Raw genomic sequence first — 13,512 nt, 5'->3', positions numbered from 1 at the left:
TTCACGGGCAGAGGTAAAGCTGTAGATGTCAGAAAGTCACACATCATGTGGAAAAGTACCGGAAACTGCTGAGTGTTACATGCATAAAAGGAGTCTCTTTGTCTCAGAGGACACTCAAGAATTCCTTTGTCCAAGGAAGGCACAGCTGTGGGTATTGAAAGGAATTATTTTCATCAGTAATCTTGACTATTTCATCTCATTCCATGATTGCTTTCTTGGTGCCTTCCTATCCCGTAGCTGCCTGTTAGCATCACACTGATGAAAGATTTACTCCCTTGGCTGAAACTGGGTCTATCTGGAAGCTACAGCAAGCAGGAAGCCAGCAGAGGCACAGCGAAGGCAACACCTTCGCCCCCGCTCAGTTCCCAGCAGGCCAGAAGCAGTGAGTCAGGAAAGGAAAAGCAGGTGGGTGGAAAAGGATGCAATCTACACCTGCACCAGGCAGGGATTCTGTTTCTAAGAGAACACCTGAACGGGGAGGCAGCCACCCTGGAGGAGACCGGGAGTCCCCCTTCTCTGAATAGGAGTTTAACCAGTGTGATCCAAGAATTATGGGGCAAGTGAATGAGGGAATATTAGGGTGCCATCTCCCTCTAGGTCATCGTAGGTTTTATATTGAAATAGGTTATTATGATGCCAGAAGGTGATCTTAGTAAAAAAAAAAAAAAAAAAAAGTCCTCAGGTAGTAGTTGGGGGAGGTGGGTTCTGGCGCCAGCTGACTATATGACCTTAGGCAAGTCGATTTTTCTCTGAGACTCAGTCTTCCTGGTTATGCAGTGGGAAGGAAAGTTGGGCGTAATATTTTAGGTGATGTATAACTTTAAGAGCCTATGATTAAGTGTTCATGTCCCAGTTCGGTTATCCTGCCTTGTCCATATCTAACAGAGATCATCCTTTGCATCCTCACCACATCCACTTGCACTTCCCGTATACAATAGGATTTATTGCCAAATTTGGTGACCTCAGAATTGGATGTCTGTTTTCCACAGATCTAGATAATTTCCTGTCTTTATTTAGGCATTGCGCCTTCATTTCCTTTCAGAAAGGGAACTGGACATCCATGCTACCATGCGTCCCCTGTCAGGACTATATTCACAGTCTCCTGGACATCCTGAAGCGACTTCTGCACCCTAACATTTCCTTGTCAAGGTGCAGTTGAAGCGATCTCTTGTAATGTAAGTGAGATAGTGTTATCTCTGCTTACAATGGTTTCCTTATGTGTAAAATAAAACACAGACTCTCATGTGGCTTATAAGATCTTCACCATCTGGCTCTCGGCAATCCCAGTTTCTAGCATCATCCCATATTTACTGAGTCCTAGTCATACAGACTTGTCTTCTCTCCCTTGAAAACTCTAAGGTTGTTTCCATCCCGAGAGCCTTTGATCTTCCTGTCGGTACTGTCTGCAGTGTCCTTTCTCCAGACCTTCACACACGAGGCTCATTCTCATTCAGTCCTTAATTCATGTGATGCCTGAATAGGCCACTCTTGACCAGCCGTCCAAAGCACACAACCCTACAACATGTCACCTTCTAGCCCTTAACTTGGGATTCATTCCTTTATAGAATTAATCATTATCTGACATTATCCTGCTTACCCTTTGCTTCCTGTGTACTGTCAGTGTTCTGTTCCCCAACCCCGTGAGACTAGGAACTTTGTCTTATTGCCCTTAGAATAGTACATGTCTTAGAGTAGGTTCTCAAGGAATATGAGTTGGAAAAATGGATGGAAAAAAAAAAAGTGAGGAACAGAGGGGGAAAAAGAGTGCCACAGAGAGTGGGGGAAATTACCATTATTGACAAGACACAGATCTGGATGTTCTCCTTTACTCATGTGATGGAACTTAATCCTCACAAGTGGCCTGCAAGGAAATGGAAGAAAAGTACAGTCTATAGCTTCAAAACTCAGAGTAGTTAAATAGGTTATTGAGCAGGTCTGAGCACTGATGGGTATAATGTGTTGCCTCCTAAGTAGAGAGCCAATTTCAGTGTCAGGAGGAAAGATGCAGCGTGAAAAGTAGTAGAAATGGCTTCCAACACCGGAATGCTTCCTGGACTCGAAGATGAGGCCTTAACCACACTGTATCAGAGCCTGAGGCAGCAGCTTAAAGAGTTTGATCCTTATTTTTAAAGCAAATTCATCTAAGAGGAGTAAGGCTTAGAATGCTTCTCTTTTTCTTTTGTATCTCTTCATGAATAATGATAGCATTAGTGAGTTTAAACGTAGGTTGAGAGATGGTAGGTGAAGGCAGAGGGGAAGACCCTGAAAGTGTAAAGAGGGATTCTCGACTCTGACGGCACATTATAGCCACACAGAAAATTTTTTAAAATATTCATGTCCAGGCCCATTACAAGTTTCTGATTCAACTGGCCTGGAGATGAAGGCTGGGTTAAGATATTTTTTGAGGCAGTGCCTGGGTAGTTCAGTCAGTTAAGCATCTGACTCTTGATTTTAACTCAGATTCTGATCTCAGGTCCTGGGCTCCCTGCTCAGCATGGAGTCTGCTTTTCTGCCCTCCCCTTGCTCTCTCTCTTTCTATAAAGTAATTAAGTAAATCATTTTTAAAAAGGTTTTATTTATTTATTTGACGGAGGTACAGAGATCACAAGTAGGCAGAGAGCAAGGCAAAGAGAGAGAGGAGAAGCAGGCTCCCTGCTGTGCAGAGAGCCCGATGTGGGGCTTGATCCCAGGACCCTGAGATCATGACCTGAGCTGAAGGCAGAGGCTTAACCCACTGAACCACCCAGATGCCCCTTAAATACATCATTTTTAAAAAATACATTTTTTAAAAAAACAAAAAGAAAATACATTTTTTGAGAGCTCCCAGAGGGTTATATGGTGTAGTCAGAATTGGAAAAAAACTGAAGAATGGGCTTTAGGAAGACACAACTTGTTCCAAGGCATCCCTCTTATTATTTGGTATTTTTGCTGGGGGATTTTCTAGGCAGTTGACAATCACTGAAAGCTGGCTACATATTAAGATGTGAGGACAGAAGCCGTAGGTGATGATACTATAATTTTCTCAGACCAGTCCCTCCTCACCCTCTGGACCTTAGAAAACAATATATAGTCTGTAAGCATTAATGAAATATCAAATACACAATATTAGTTTAGAGCAGGGTTTCTCAACCTTAATACTACTGACCTTTTGTGCCAGACAATTTTGTTTTGTCTTTCTTTCTTTCTCTTTTCTTTTCTCTTTCCTTCCTTCCTCCCTCCCTTCCTTCTTTCCTAGTGGGTTTCCCTGCACATCATAGGATGTTTAGTGGCATTCTTGGCCTCTATTCACCAGATACCTATAGTTCCTGTTCTAAGTTGTGACAAAAGTATTTCCAGATGTACCAGCTGTCCTCTGCAGAGTCAAATCACCTAGACTGAAAACTTTTGTGGCTACAGGAATCAGACAGGGATAAAACTTCCTATGGAGAGATGTCAGTTTATCTTTATAGATGGGTAAGATGTCTATAAATAGGGCAAATATGCATTGAATTCTTTTTTAAATTTTATTTAAATTAAATTAATTAACTTATCGTGTATTATTAGTTTTAGAGGTAGAGGTCAGTGATTCATCAGTCTTATATAATACCCGGTGCTTATTAGATCATGTGCCCTTCTTAATGTCCATCACCCAGTTACCCCATTCCCCACCCACCTCCCCTCCGGCAGCCTTCAGTTTGTTTCCTATGATTAAGAGTTTCTTATGGTTTCTCTCCCTCTTTGATTTCGTCATTTTATTTTTCTTCCCGTTCCTCTGTGATGCTCTGTTTCTTAAATTCCACATGAGTGAGATCATATGATAATTGTCTTTCTCTGATTGACTTATTTTGTTTAACATAATACCCTCTAGTTCCATCCATGTCATTGCAAATGGCAAGATTTCAAATTTTTTGCTGGTTGAGTAGTATTTCCTTGTGTGCATGTGTGTGTGTATTCATATACATACATATGTATGTGAATATATATATGTATATATGTATTTTATATATGTGCATGTGTGTGTGTGTGTATGAATGAATATATCACATCTTCTTTATCCATTAATCTGTCAGTGGACATCTGGGCTCTTTCCATAGTTTATCTGTTGTGGGCATTGCTGCTATAAGCATTGAGGAGCAGGTGTCCTTTTGGGTCATTACATATGTATCTTTGGGGCAAATACCCAGTAGTGCAATTGCTAGATCTTAGGTTAGCTCTATTTTCAACTTTTTGAGGTACCTCCAAACTGTTTTTCAGGGTGACTGCACCAGCTTACAATCCCACCAACAGTGTGGGAGGGTTCCCTCTCTTAAAATATATGTGTGATGAAATTTTAGAGGTATTAGTTGGCATTTTCCTTCCACTGTGTTTTTGTTTTCTTTTACTTCGAGTGGAGAGTTAAACAACTTTTTATAGGCCATTTAAAACCAGGGGTGGGAATGACAACAGAGGTGCGGCAGAGAAAAAAAAAATGTCTAATCCCAGTAAGACAACTACAAAAAAATGGCATGAAGGTTTTGAATGCCCGAGGAGACCTTTGAAGTTTTATCATCTGGGAACAGAAGGGCATGGAGACTTTATATGTCAAAAGCAGAAAATGGGTAGCCTTATTCTTTGGGGAGAGGGGTTGATTAGTGGTACACTGTGGGGCTCTGATAGGAAACAGGTTTTTGTAGGCTTCTGGAGCAGAGACCTGAATCTCTCAGTGTTTATCCTTGACATTGTATTACATCTAATGGGTGATAACCTCATCGACACTCATCACCTTGACCTTGGGAACTGGGCTATTCTCCAAGACTGAGGAGGCTGACAACTCAATCTCAATCTCAGTCTCTTCTTTCAGTTTACTGCAGATCTATCAGCAAACATGCAATACAAAGAAAACACACCAGAAAAGCATACAGGGGAGTGGAGCAGCTTGCAGTATCAATGCAGGCAAACAAAGAACAAGGGCCCCCCAACCCCCCTCACCAGGTTAGAGGAATAAAGGAACCATGAATTCCATGCCTTTTGTCCCAGGTGTGCTTTAAAGGGCCTTTGACCACATTATGGGGAAATTCCTTTCTGAATATCTGTTACATACTTTCTTATCTACCGGTTAGAGTGGGACCCAAGTAGACCCCAAAGTGAGTCTAAAGCAAGTGGGAGACTAGCTATTGATTGCAACTCTGAGTACCAAGAGGAATGATGATGGCAATATTAAATCACTCAAAATGACAGCAGCCTTGATCCCTTTTTTCTGGAATACTTGAAGCCTAGGAAATTTTATGACTTAAGGAAGTAGTAGAGCAACAGGGAGACTGATGAATATTGAAGCTAGTGGGAATTCAGGGCTGGGTTGATTAAAAAAAACAAAGATACAGGTTACATCTTGTACTTGAGTAATATAAAGTAATTCATTCCTATTATAATAGTGATTCTACTTTTAGAATTTTATCCTGATGAACTAAACACAATTGTTTAGTAAATTGGCTATGGGGATGTTTATTACACAGCTAATTACAGTAAAAAAATGAAGAGATATAGGTATTTATCGATAGAGTATCAGTTAAGTACATTTTAGTTCATTTACACAAATTTGTGTACATATGGTACACATGGTATTATAGAAATACCTTTAATTAGTAGGAGGAAGTTAATATTTATTTTAAGTGGAAAATAGATTTGAAAAAATACACATTTTTGAAAAATAAAATGGAACCAGCTGGCTACATATACATCAAAAAGGAATCTAGAACATATATAGTATACCCTTGAACAGTACAGGGATAGGGGTGCCAACCCCAGTACAGTCGAAAATCTGTGTATAAATTATGACTTCCTCAAAACTTAACAACTGATAGCCTACTGTTGACTGGAAGATTTGCTAATAACACAAGCACTGATTATGTTATACAGCTTCCAGCATCAATGCAGGCAACACAGAACAATGGTCCCCCAACCCCCACCAGGTTAGAGGAATAAAGGAACCATGAATTCCTTTATAATATAATATATATATGTATTCCTATAAGATAGGAATACTATTATATAGTATTATGTAGGAATTCTATATAATACATATATGTATTATATACTATATTCTTACCACAAAATAAGCTAGAAAAAAGAAAATGCTATTAAGAAATAAGAAAGAGAAAATACATTTACAGTTCTGTACTATACCTAAAAATCCTCATAAAGGTGGACTGTGTAATTCAGATTTATGGTGTTCAACGGTCGACTGTATATTAAAGGGTAACAATAAGAATTTCTAGCTCACAGAATAATATTTTTCAAAAATATTTAATTTTCATCTCTTTGCTTGTATGTTTTTATTCTGATATCTCAACAATGAACATATGTTTTTATTCTGATATCTCAACAATGAACATATGTTGCTTGTGAAACAAGAAAATACATTAGAGAAAAATAAGACAATAGGGATCAAAGGAAAAAGAACAAATCTCACCCAATATAATTTAACAATATTGAGGAAACATGGATTTGAAATGGATGTCATTCATCCTTGGTGACTGACCCTTCTCTTGTTTCCTTGAAAAAAAACAGCCATGTTGATGGTTGATGGCAATGGGTCCTTTTACCTCCTGTAAAACTGTTATCTTCTTTCACCTGCTGAAACTTCCTACTGAGGCCACGCTGAGATGACTAATGGGAAGCATTTTCATTAAAAACTTGCCTCTGTTTCCCAAGAAGGAATGAGAGGAGGAAGCATGCCTCCCTATTCCAAACCTCATTGTTCTCTCTTTGAAACCCCCAGAGCATTTATTTTTATGGTGTACAATTCAACTGGCTTGCAGAGCATCTTACATTGTACCCTAAATAGTGTGCAAGTCTATTCACCAAACTGGACAGAAACTCAAATTCAGTATCTCTCTTCTACATGATTTTTGTGTTGCTATTATTACTATTGTTAGCATCATTGGTGACAACTTAGGGAGAATCTCCCAGGGAGGTGGGGTTTGAGTTTTGTTGGGCTTTGGCTTTGAGGATTTGATAATCTAACTACACTCAGTATACCCATGGGCAAATGGAAAGTATTACTCTTAATAATGGCAATAGTAGTAAAAGTATTAATGTGTATATCAACACTGTGTAATTGTTTTATTCTTCCAAATCATTTTCACAGATACTACTAAATTAATCCTCATAGAAAGTCAGCAAAGTGAGTAGGGTAAAGTAGGAACTTTCTCCTTTTTACAGATGAAAGAAATTAAGTACAGTGACCATCTAAATGATTTACAATGGATTAGTTGCAGAACTAAGGCTAGAATGCAGGTTTCCTGATTTTATAATTAAAACTGTTTTCATATCAGCACAAAACCACACTCAGGGTTGAACTTTAATATGTGCTTCAAGGTTTTCAAGACATATAAACAATATTCCTCTCCTCTAACATTTGTGAACTGTGAATCCTTTGTAATGAAGTCCAGAGAATTTAAAGGTGGGACAAATATTGGAATTTATCCTTTCCCATAATTCTAGACCAATGTAGAATACATGTAAGTGTCACTGGTTCAGTTAATAAAAGTAACAGTATTTTGAACATCCACAGTGGCAGCCCAATAATCTACCAAAGACAGAGAAGTCTAGAAAAATGAATTGTGAGAATGAACCCTATATCTGATTCTGATTAGGGCCTACTTCTCCCTTCCCAACCCATCTCTTCCACCAAGACTTTGGCAGAATTGTGTCCTTGGAGCCGTCCGAGTCCAGCCACAAGGGCAGAATACCCAGTGGGAGAACTGCCAGCTTGAGCACCAGAGGGAGACATACTAACCTGACATGATTAGATACATGGGAACCAGAGACCTGGAAGTTCAGGAACCATTCCCATTTATAAAACATTGTCCAGGGATTCCAAGCCCTGGGAAAATCAGCCCTACCTTCTTCCCTGGGCAGAGTGGGAGATGGCAAGGATTCATTCCAACCTTCTTTGTTTCAGGAGAATTCAAAAGTAATACCAAAGTCAATAGATCGTGAGATCTGGACACTGGGGAGGATATGTGCTATGGTGAAAGCTATGAATTGTGTAAGACTGATGAATTACAGACCTGTACCCCTGAAACAAATACTACATTATATGTTAATAAAAAATAAAATAAATAAGTAAATAAAAATAAAATAATTATATTAAAAAAAACAAGAGATCCTATGTCTTAGCTACTTGCTAAGTGTTAGAGCCAATTTTTACTATGATCTCTGAGGCTTGCTATCCAGCTCCCTGTTCTCTCTTTGATGTCATATCCTAGTATCCCACCTGTCTGCTCAAGCCACACTGGTCTCCAGGTTATTTCCCAATCATGCCTAACATACTCTTGTTTCAGGTCTTTTTTACTGGCTTTTGCCTTTGCTTAGACCTTTCTTCATCCGCATTTTCATACCATTCAACACCTTGTCTGCTTTATTCCAATATCATCTCCTCAGTGAGACCTTGCGTATCCATTGTCTATTCTATTTAAAATTGAACCTTACCTGATCCCAAAACCAGACAAGGATCCCACCAAAAAAGAGAGCTATAGACCGATATCCTTGATGAACACAGATGCGAAAATACTCAACAAAATACTAGCCAATAGGATTCAACAGTACATTAAAAAGATTATTCACCACGACCAAGTGGGATTTATTCCAGGGCTGCAAGGTTGGTTCAACATCCGCAAATCAGTCAATGTGATACAACACATCAATAAAAGAAAGAACAAGAACCATATGATACTCTCAATAGATGCTGAAAAAGCATTTGACAAAGTACAACATCCCTTCCTGATCAAAACTCTTCAAAGTGTAGGGATAGAGGGCACATACCTCAATATCATCAAAGCCATCTATGAAAAACCCACCGCAAATATCATTCTCAATGGAGAAAAACTGAAAGCTTTTCCGCTAAGGTCAGGAACACGGCAGGGATGTCCATTATCACCACTGCTATTCAACATCGTACTAGAGGTCCTAGCCTCAGCAATCAGACAACAAAAGGAAATTAAAGGCATCCAAATCGGCAAAGAAGAAGTCAAATTATCACTCTTCGCAGATGATATGATACTTTATGTGGAAAACCCAAAAGACTCCACTCCAAAACTGCTAGAACTTATACAGGAATTCAGTAAAGTGTCAGGATATAAAATCAATGCACAGAAATCAGTTGCATTTCTCTACACCAACAGCAAAACAGAAGAAAGAGATATTAAGGAGTCAATCCCATTTACAATTGCATCCAAAACCATAAGATACCTAGGAATAAACCTAACCAAAGAGACACAGAATCTATACTCAGAAAACTATAAAGTACTCATGAAAGAAATTGAGGAAGACACAAAGAAATGGAAAAATGTTCCATGCTCCTGGATTGGAAGAATAAATATTGTGAAAATGTCTATGCTACCTAAAGCAATCTACACATTTAATGCAATTCCTATCAAAGTACCATCCATCTTTTTCAAAGAAATGGAACAAATAATGCTAAAATTTATATGGAACCAGAAAAGACCTCGAATAGCCAAAGGGATATTGAAAAAGAAAGCCAACGTTGGTGGCATCACAATTCCGGACTTCAAGCTCTATTACAAAGCTGTCATCATCAAGACAGCATGGTACTGGCACAAAAACAGACACATAGATCAATGGAACAGAATAGAGAGCCCAGAAATAGACCCTCAACTCTATGGTCAACTAATCTTCGACAAAACAGGAAAGAATGTCCAATGGAAAAAAGACAGCCTTTTCAATAAATGGTGCTGGGAAAATTGGACAGCCACATGCAGAAAAATGAAATTGGACCATTTCCTTACACCACACACAAAAATAGACTCAAAATGGATGAAGGACCTCAATGTACGAAAGGAATCCATCAAAATCCTTGAGGAGAACACGGGCAGCAACCTCTTCGACCTCTGCCGCAGCAACATCTTCCTAGGAACAACGCAAAAGGCAAGGGAAGCAAGGGAAAAAATGAACTACTGGGATTTCATCAAGATCAAAAGCTTTTGCACAGCAAAGGAAACAGTTAACAAAATCAAAAGACAACTGACAGAATGGGAGAAGATATTTGCAAACGACATATCAGATAAAGGACTAGTGTCCAGAATCTATAAAGAACTTAGCAAACTCAACACCCAAAGAACAAATAATCCAATCAAGAAATGGGCAGAAGACATGAACAGACATTTCTGCAAAGAAGACATCCAGATGGCGAACAGACACATGAAAAAGTGCTCCATATCACTCGGCATCAGGGAAATACAAATCAAAACCACAATGAGATATCACCTCACACCAGTCAGAATGGCTAAAATCAACAAGTCAGGAAATGACAGATGCTGGCGAGGATGCGGAGAAAGGGGAACCCTCCTACACTGTTGGTGGGAATGCAAGCTGGTGCAGCCACTCTGGAAAACAGCATGGAGGTTCCTGAAAATGTTGAAAATAGAACTGCCCTATGACCCAGCAATTGCACTATTGGGTATTTACCCTAAAGATACAAATGTAGTGATCCAAAGGGACACATGCACCCGAATGTTTATAGCAGCAATGTCCACAATAGCCAAACTATGGAAAGAACCTAGATGTCCATCAACAGATGAATGGATCAAGAAGATGTGGTATATATACACAATGGAATACTATGCAGCCATCAAAAGAAATGAAATCTTGCCATTTGCAACAACGTGGATGGAACTAGAGCATATCATGCTTAGCGAAATAAGTCAAGCAGAGAAAGACAACTATCATATGATCTCCCTGATATGAGGAAGTGGTGATGCAACATGGAGGCTTAAGTGGGTAGAAGAATAAATGAAACAAGATGGGATTGGGAGGGAGACAAACCATAAGTGACTCTTAATCTCACAAAACAAACTGAGGGTTGCCGGGGGGAGGGGGTTGGGGAGAAGGGGGTGGGATTATGGACATTGGGGAGGGTATGTGATTTGGTGAGTGCTGTGAAGTGTGTAAACCTGGTGATTCACAGACCTGGGGATAAAAATATATGTTTATAAAAAAATATATGTTTATAAAAAATAAAAAATTAAAAAAAAATAAGATTTTAAAATAATTTTTTAAAATACTGTTTAAAGTTACTCATCATCTAATAAAAATGTACACTCCAAAAAAAATAAAATAAAATAAAATAAAATAAAATTGAACCTTACCTACCACTTCCTTGCTGTATCTACTCCACAGCACTTGCCACCATCTAAAATACTATGTATTGTACTGGATCTACTTTGATCATTGCCTGCTTCCCTCACTACCATACACTCTTCATGAGAGCAACAGACAGTTTTGTCTCTTTTGGTCATTGCTGTATTCACATGGCTACATCCAATATATATTGTTGAATGAGTGAATGAATTAATAAACTATTGATATGATACATGGGCAGACAGAAGCCTAGAGAAATTAAATGGTTTTTCTGGGGTGACTGGAGAAGTTTTCTGAAGAGAGGATCTGTCACCCCTCAGAGCCCAGGTCACCTTACTCCTGCTTCAGTTCACTCTCACCACACTTTCTTTTTTTTTTTTTTTTTTTTTTTTTTTTTTTTTTTTTAAAGATTTTATTTATTTACTTGAGAGAGAGACAGTGAGAGAGAGCATGAACGAGGAGAAGGTCAGAGAGAGAAGCAGACTCCCCATGGAGCTGGGAGCCCGATGCGGGACTCGATCCCGGGACTCCAGGATCATGACCTGAGCCGAAGGCAGTCGTCCAACCAACTGAGCCACCCAGGCGTCCCGTCACCACACTTTCTGACACATTTCCAAATAGGGAATTATTAGATGGCTATTGTGGGTATTATTAGATGGCTGCACATTCAAAGACTGTAGAAAGGCATTTTACTTTGGCAAATTAGCATAGGGACAAAGGAGGAGGAAAAATTCAGTTCTCCAGCTAGAGTAGGCAATCCCCGCTGGTTGGAGTTTCAGAATTTGGGTATTTCATTCTCCTCCTACAGGGGACCTGCTTTTGAACAAGAGAAATGTAACTTTGCATGATAATGAAATCACAGGCACTTTCTCATCTGATAGAGACACTCAAGAGCTGTTTCATGAACAAAGTACAAGCTCAAAAACTAGGGCAGGGATTTCCTACTCTATCGGTTTTTACTTGACTTCATGGTACTTTTTTTCCCAAAGCCCACTTTAAGATTAAGGCATCATCCAATTACAGGAGCCTAGCCCTTGAGAGCTGCAAGTCCCCAGGGAGGATGTAGGCTGTGCACAAATGGTAGTGAGGTGCCCTTTGACAAGCCGGAATTTAAAGATGTACACTGTTCTCCTAGAACTAAGTACCTTATCTACAGAAAACGGATTAGTACAGAAGTTAGAAGAGTCCCCATGAAGGAATGGACTATTTCTCAAGCTACAACACAATGTGATGATTTGGGGTTTGTAATTTCCAGACTTTTTCCATTTGTGTTTCAGTTCTCCCTTAATATCAAGTCAGCCATACTGTTTCACAGTGTGAAACACTCTGGTGGCTTCCCACTGACTTACCTCTTCAACCTCAACTCCTTTCCCTCTCCTGCCCATCTTCTCTATTCTACCCAAGGTGGGCTTCCTTTAGCTCCTTGCATAGCTCACACTCTCTTGTGCACAGAAGTCCTCCACCACAGGCTACTTCCTCTGTGTGGACACCTCCTGCACTCTTTCTGAGTAAGTGATCCCAATTTTCAGATTCCATCTGAGATTCTGCCTCTTCTAGTGAGCATCTCCTCCACTGGCCCTTCAACTGTATGTTTAAGAGCCATTGTAAGCCGTATAACAGAGCCCTTCGTTAGTGTGCTGGGTCTCTTCAATTTTCCCCTTCAGACCGACTTTCACCCTTTATCATCCAGATGTGTGCCACAGAAGAGCTGATCTTTGGGGTCCTTGCCCTGCAGTTTCCAGTTTGGTTTTGCCTGGAAAGAAATGAGTGGAATGAGAGGAGAGTGAGGGAGAGGGTGGGCCGCAGTGGGTTGTACATGTGTCTCTACCCAAGGCTGTCACTTCTGTCAGGCAGCTCTCTCCACACAGCTACTCTCTTTCCTCTTGCACCTTCAGACATAGGGGTTGATCCTAAGAGTTCCCTGATCTTCCTAGCTCCAGGGTACTGTACTATTCTTCGTTGGGTTTCCTCCGATCTTTGGGAAACAGCTTCTTTACATTTGTGTTTGTCAGACTGAGCTGATAACATTTGTTAATTGCATTGTAATTCCATAGTTTTCTGTCTTGTCTCTATTCCCTTCCCTCCTACCCCAACCTCCCTCCAGGTAGACAGTAAATTCCATGAGACAAAAAACCCTTCTTGTGCCCTCTCATATTTAGGATGCTACCATAATGTCTGACAATTGTACGTTTTAAGTAAATATTTTTTGAACAAACTGAATTTAAAATAAGATCTAGTCAATTCTTTTAGGTGTTTATATTTGCCTATAAATAAAAAGCACAGAGTTTGAGTTTTGGTTTTATTTGAAGGGACTAAAGCTTGTAATAGAAATGTCTCGTAATAAAGATCAAGAATTTGAGGGTTGTTTATTTTATTTTATTTCTTTTCAGTTTT

This window comes from Mustela lutreola, chromosome 5 (genome assembly GCF_030435805.1).
Source record: "Mustela lutreola isolate mMusLut2 chromosome 5, mMusLut2.pri, whole genome shotgun sequence".
NCBI lineage: Eukaryota > Metazoa > Chordata > Mammalia > Carnivora > Mustelidae > Mustela > Mustela lutreola.
Note: the sequence above shows the minus strand (reverse complement) of the source record.